Below are 6,694 nucleotides of genomic sequence, written 5' to 3' on the forward strand. Positions count from 1 at the left end.
CACCTCCCTCTAGGTAGACAAGCAAATGAATAAGTAAATAAACACATATTTTAAATTTACAAAGAAAATGAAAAAAAAATTCCAAATGGTCTTAAAGATTTCTGATAACTTAGCCACCAGGGGATCTGACATTCTCTTCTGGCTTTTATGGGCATGCAGAAAAGTAGCATACATTCACACACACATACATGTGAATAAAACTAATATTTAAAAAACCTTAAAACGGGTGGAGAGATGGCTCAGCGGTTAAGAACACTCACTGTTCTTCCAGAGGTCCTGAGTTCAATTCCCAGCAACCACATAGTGGCTCACAACCATTTGTAATGGGATTGGATGCTTTCTTCTGGTGTGTCTGAAGACAGCTACAGTGTACTCATATAAATAAAATAAATAAGTCTTTAAAAAAACAAATCTTTGGGGGCTGGAGAGATGGCTCAGTGATTAAGAGCACTGAGGGCTATTCCAGAGATCCTGAGTTCAGTTTCCAGCACCCACATGGTGGCTCACACCATCTGTAATGGGATCTGATGCCCTTTCCTGGTGTGTCTGAAGACAGCTACAGTGTACTCATATACATAAAATAAATAAATCTTAAAAAAAAAATATTTAAAACTCCACTACCCACCTCCCCCTGCTTTTGCCTTTTTTGGAGCAGGGAATCTCACTATGTCATTCTGGCTGGCCCAGAACTCTCTATGTGAACCAGGCTGGCCTTGAACTCACAAAGATCCTCCTGCCTCCTCTGCCTCCCTAGTACTAAAGGCATGTGTAAACCTAGTTGGTCCAATACCTTTTTTTAAGATTTATTTATTTATTATATTTAAGTACACTGTAGCTGTTTCAGACACTTCAGAAGAGGGTGTCAGATCTCCTTATGGATGGTTGTGAGCCACTAACCATGTGGTTTCTGGGATTTGAACTCAGTACCTTCGGAAGAGCAGTCAGTGCTGTTAACTGCTGAGCCGTCTCTCCAGCCCCCCCAACGCCCCCCCCCCCACACTGACTCTTTATACAGCTACACTTATCCAACCTTTGCTCTCCTTTGCTCTGTCCTTTTTCTCTGCTCACCTAGCTGTCCTGGAACACGATTTATAGACCGGGCTTGTTGAACAGAGCTCCGCCTGCCTCTGCCTCCTGAGTGTGTCGATAACAGGTGTGTGCTAGCGCCACCTCCTGGCTGCCCTTGTGCTCTTCATGTGCTGTTTTCTCTGGAAGTGCCGTTTTCCTTCCTTTCCCGCCACTTCTCCGTCAAACATTTATATATATATAAATGTATACATATATGTATGTATGTATGTTGTTTTGAAGCATGGTTTTTCTGTGTAGCCCTGGCTGTCCTGGAACTCACTCTGTAGACCAGTCTGGCCTTGAAGTCAGAGATCCACCGGACTGCCAAGTGCTGGGATTAAAAGCATGCACCACCACCTGGAATACCTTTCTTACCATGAAGCCTTCCCAACCTTCTCGGTGTACTCTGCTTTTACAGCAAGACAGGGAAGGTATCACTCCTGGTTCTCCCAACTGTATCCTTCCCCATGAATAAGTAGTCCCTCGGGCATCCTGTTTCACTGGCTAGACTACCAGTGTCCAGCAGAATTTACTCATCAGTTTTCTCGGGGGCTAGGGGAGGGCTGAATCCCATATTGTTAGAGCTCAGGTTAGCCTTAATTTAGCCTGTACTTTAGTTACATTCACTATGTAACTAAAGATGGTCTTAAACTCCATATCCTCCTGCCTCCACCACTCACGTACCCAGACTCCAGGCCTGTGCCATCCCTTCAGGATCCAGCAGAAGTTCCTTGGATGATGGAAATGGTTTCTATCTGTCTCGTCCAGTGTGGTGGCACACGCCTTTAATCCCAGCACTTGAGAGGCAGAGGCAGGTGGATTTCTGAGTTTGAGGCCAGCCTGGTCTACAGAGTGAGTTCTAGGACAGCCAGGGCTACACAGAGAAACCCTGTCTCGAAAAACAAACAAACAAAAAAGAAATGCAGTATAGTCTGACTGAAAAATTGAATCTTAAATTTTGATTTCATTTGGATTATTCATTTTTCAGTAACCAGGGATTAGAGAGACGGCTCAGTGGTTAAAAGCACTTGTTGCTCTTTCAGAGGACACAGGTTCTGTTCCCTGCACCCAGATGGTGACTCACATCCACCTGTAACTCCCGTTCCAGAGTTCCAGAGGAACCAAAGTGCCTGTCTGGTGTTTGTGGGCTCTAAGGCACACATGCGGTACACATACATACATTCAAGCAAAATGCTCATACACACAAAACAAGTAAGTCTTAAAGTTTTTCAGTAATCACATGTGGTTAGTTGTGGAAGACAGAGGAAGCCCTGAGTGTATTACGTCCTACGAGAATGTGTGCTGTTGACTTAGGGACAGCCGTGGCAAGGACCCTAGTCTGAGTCCCATAGGGAAACGGCAAAGTATTCTCATCTGGGTCCATGTGTGGGTGGTGATAAAGTGTGCTGAAAATGTTCACCATTTCCCCCCCAAAATTTACAGCCTGAAGACTGCTCCCCTCAGAGGCAGCTCCTCCAGAGATTAGCTGAGCCTGTGTCCTTGATCCAGCTGTGTCCTTGATCCAGCTGTGTCCTTGATCCAGCTGTGGCCCATAAACTCCACCTCCTTGTTTATCTATATGCAATAACCCTGCCTCCCTGTTCAACTTGCAGTACTTACAAAGTGCCTCCCGGTTCTGCATCAGAGAGCCAGTCCTCAACCCAGGCTTGTGTGTGTGTGTGTATGTGTGTGTGTGTGTGTGTGTGTGTGTGTGTGTGTGTGAAGAGGGGGAGGGGAGAAGAGCGTGTGAGTGTCTGTGTTCCTCATTTCTTCACTCCCTCACTATCCCCAGTCTGGTCTGTCCCTGGAGCTGGGTAGGAGATGCGGGAGCTAGAGGCTACCACATTGGCAGCACAAGGACCGGCTATTCTAGGCACCTGGACACCTAAGGTTCCTTACTCAGAGGCACCTGGACCCATACATGTGAGGGTGGGTATGACGTTAGCCATGTTCCTTCCTCCGTCATGACTGTGGCACACAGATCTCTCCTCATTAGGCAAGGAGCTCTTCATGGAGAGGTTAGGGTCTCTTTTCTTTCTTTCTTTTTTTTTTTTCTTTTTGGTTTTTCGAGACAGGGTTTCTCTGTGTAGCCCTGGCTGTCCTGGAACTCACTCTGTAGACCAGGCTGGCCTAGAACTCAGAAATCCGCCTGCCTCTGCCTCCCAAGTGTTGGGATTAAAGGCGTGTGCCACCACCACTGCCCAGCTAGACCCCAGTTTTTCCACCTGAACACAACGAAGCTGCTTTATTTATTTTTGGGATGCTATAACAGAACCCCCAAGGCTGGGTCATATAAAAGTTATTTCTTCTTTTTTTAAATTCATTTTTAAATTTTATGTATATGAATATACTGTAGCTGTCTTCAGACACACTAGAAGAGGGCTTCAGATCCCATTACAGATGGTTGTGAGCCACCATGTGGCAATTGAACTCAGGACCTCTGGGATAGCAGTCAATGCTCTTAACCCCTTTATCAGGAATCTGCCCGTGTGATGATGTCATCTGCATGAGGATCCTGTTTGGCCTTACAGTCCCCTCCTCCCAGAGTTGCACTGAAAATTAAGTTCTTTTTTTGTTTGTTTGCTTTTGTTTTTTGTTTTTTATTTTGTTTGTTTCTTTGTTTTTGTTGTTGTTTTCAAGACAGGGTTTCTCTGTGTAGCCCTGCCTGTCCTGGAACTCTGTAAACCAGGCTGGCCTCGAACTAAGAAATCCTCCCACCTCTGCCTCCCAAATGCTGGGATTAAAGGTGTGTGCCACCACCGCCCGGCATGAAGATTCAGTTCTAACACATGAACTTTGGGAGACTCATTCAAACCAGAGTGAGTGTTGATATTACCAGCCTTTGTCTATTACTCTGAGGACCACATGAATGAGATGTCCATAAGCCCACTGACTGTAGCAGGTCTTTATGGAGGTTCATTCAGCATGCATTAAACCTTCACTATATTCCAAGTATGCGATAGGAGAACCTCAGTCCCCCTTCCCCACTCAGCCCAGCAGCAGAGCATCTGCATGTCACTGAGCTTGGCAGGCCATTAGACACAGCCTTTCTGCCCCAGTTTGTGCAGAATCGAGGTTCTGAAAGGATTAACCCCACTCTCCTATTCTGACTATGTTGGCAGAGACAGATGGACAGCCAGGTAGTGGTAACACATGCCTTTGATCCCAGCACTTGGGAGGCAGAGGCAGGAAGATTTCTGTGAGCTTTAGGCCAGCCTGGTCTACAGAGTAAGTTCCAGGACAGCCAAGGCTACACAGACAAACCCTGTCTGTCAAGAAGAAGGAAGTGAGGTGGTGGTGGAGGGGATGAATGAGTGGGTCATGGCTCAGCGGTTAGGAGCACTGACTGCTCTTGTAGAGGTTCAGGGTTCCATTCCTAGCACACACTTAGTGGCTCACAACCACCTTTAATTCCAGTTCCAGGGAATCTAACACCTTCTGATCTATGTAGGCACCAGACACATATATGATCCCACACATACATGCAGGTGAAACACTCATATATATGAAAATTTTAAAAAGGAGAGAAAAACAAAAACAAAGTGTAAGATTAAGTTTTCAAACTGTACTGTGGGAATTTAGCCATTAGTTAAACTCAGTGGGAGACCGGCTCCCAGAACCTAAAAACAATGGGAGGCCAGTTCCAAAGAACCCAGAAACAAGGGAACCAAGACGACCTGGCTGGAGAACCCAGAAACAACCTGGCCCAAAACAATTGCCAGGTGGCTTGCCTGCCCCTGGACCCTAGCATGAGCTAGTACCAATCAGAAACCACCCCATACCTTCCCCTTACCCCAGTCTTCCCTTTTGCCCCAGCAACTGCACAGGAATAAAAAGCTGCCTAAGACCTTGCTCTGGGCCAGACTCCTCTACCCCTGTGAGGGATAAGAGTCTCGCCCCTCTTTCCAGAGTTTAGCTGGAATAAAAAGCTTCTTGCAGATTGCATCAAGTCCGTGTCTTGGTGGTGTGTGGGGTCGTCGCTCCCGGGATTTGAGTGTGGGGGTCCCTCTGGGAATCTCACAGAAGAAAGAAGGAAGAAAGAAAGAAAAGAAGGAAAAGAAGAAAGAAAGGAAGAAAGAAAGAAAGATGCCCAGCTTTGGGAAAGTAATGGTTTTGGTTTCAGTTCAGAGGGAACTGATTTAAGTCTCTTCTGTGTTTGGGCTGCAGCTCTTGTGTCTGCTAAGCAGGTGCTGTCTAACTGGGTTCCATCCCCCGCCCTTCATCTTTCTGGGAGCGGGAATTGAAGGCATGCACCACCATACTTGACCCTATCCCCATTTTTCTTGATACAGACTGAGGCAGGCAAGCTGGGTATTCTGTCCCAACATTATGTTTATTATTAATATTATTATTATTATTATAATGATGATGATGATGATGATGCTCTGAGTCCAGTTAATGCTGACCTAAGCATTTGGGTGTAGAGCTATTCACTAGGGGTCAGGGGGGGCAACCTACAAGAGGCCACATGCACCCCCAAAAGTGACTCTTTCTCTCTCAGTAGCCATCAACTGACAAGAGCTTCTCAGCCAGGGGAAGGACATGAAGAGCAACCCTTTCCCAGGCCTTGAACGTTTCCATTCTCTTGAATAGCTGGCGTTCCAGGCCTTGGCCACCAGCTCTGGCTTCTGTGTTACCCTTGAGACAGACTCTTGCTTTGTAGCTCTCACTGGCCTCAGGTTTCCCATGTAAGCCCAGGCTGACCCTGGCCTCTTAATCCTCCCATGCCAGCCTCTCAGGTACTGAGATTACAGGCATGTGCCACAGTGCTCGGTACGGTTTGCTTCGCGTGTGTTTGCACGTGCATGCATGCTTCCCTCTGTGTCCATGTGAGTAGGCCGAAGGAGGTCAGGTGTCTGGCTCTACCATTTTCTGTCGTAGTCCCTTGAGATAAGGTCTTTCTGAACCTGGAGCTTATATAGTTTTGTTTTTGTTTGTTTGTTTGTTTGTTTTTTCCTAGACTGGCTGGCTGGCAAGTCACTGGACTCCTCCTGTCTCCCGTCTCCCCCAGCACTGAGGCTTGCACATCCATGCCCAGCTTTTCGTTTTATGGCAGTGAGTTGCAAACTCAAGTGCTCATGTTTCCGCAGCAAGAGCTCGTCCCCACTGAGCCTGCTCCCCAGACTCTGGCTTGTCTTTATTTATTTATTTATTTATTTATTTTTGGTTTTTCGAGACAGGGTTTCTCTGTCTAGCCCTGGCTGTCCTGGAACTCACTCTGTAGACCAGGCTGGCTGCGAACTCAGAAATCCGCCTGCCTCTGCCTCCCAAGTGCTGGGATTAAAGACGTGCGCTACCACCGCCCGGCTTGTCTTTATTTTTTTAAATCTTAAATGTTTGTGTGTTTTGCCTGCATATATGCATGTGTACCATGTGCCCTCAGAGGCCAGAAGATAGCCCTGGCCTGGGGCCTGCATGGCCTGGCTTTGGAGTTACTCATAGTTTGAACCAACACGTGGGTGCTGGGAACTGAACCTGGGTTTTCTGCAGGAGAAACAGACGCTTTTAACTGTTGAACCATCTCTCCAGCCCCAACAATTTGCTTTTTTAAAAAAATTTTTCAGCCGGGCAGTGGTGGCGCACGCCTTTAATCCCAGCACTTGGGAGGCAGAGGCAGGAGGATTTC

Source organism: Mastomys coucha, unplaced genomic scaffold (genome assembly GCF_008632895.1).
Source record: "Mastomys coucha isolate ucsf_1 unplaced genomic scaffold, UCSF_Mcou_1 pScaffold5, whole genome shotgun sequence".
NCBI classification, from domain to species: Eukaryota; Metazoa; Chordata; class Mammalia; order Rodentia; family Muridae; genus Mastomys; species Mastomys coucha.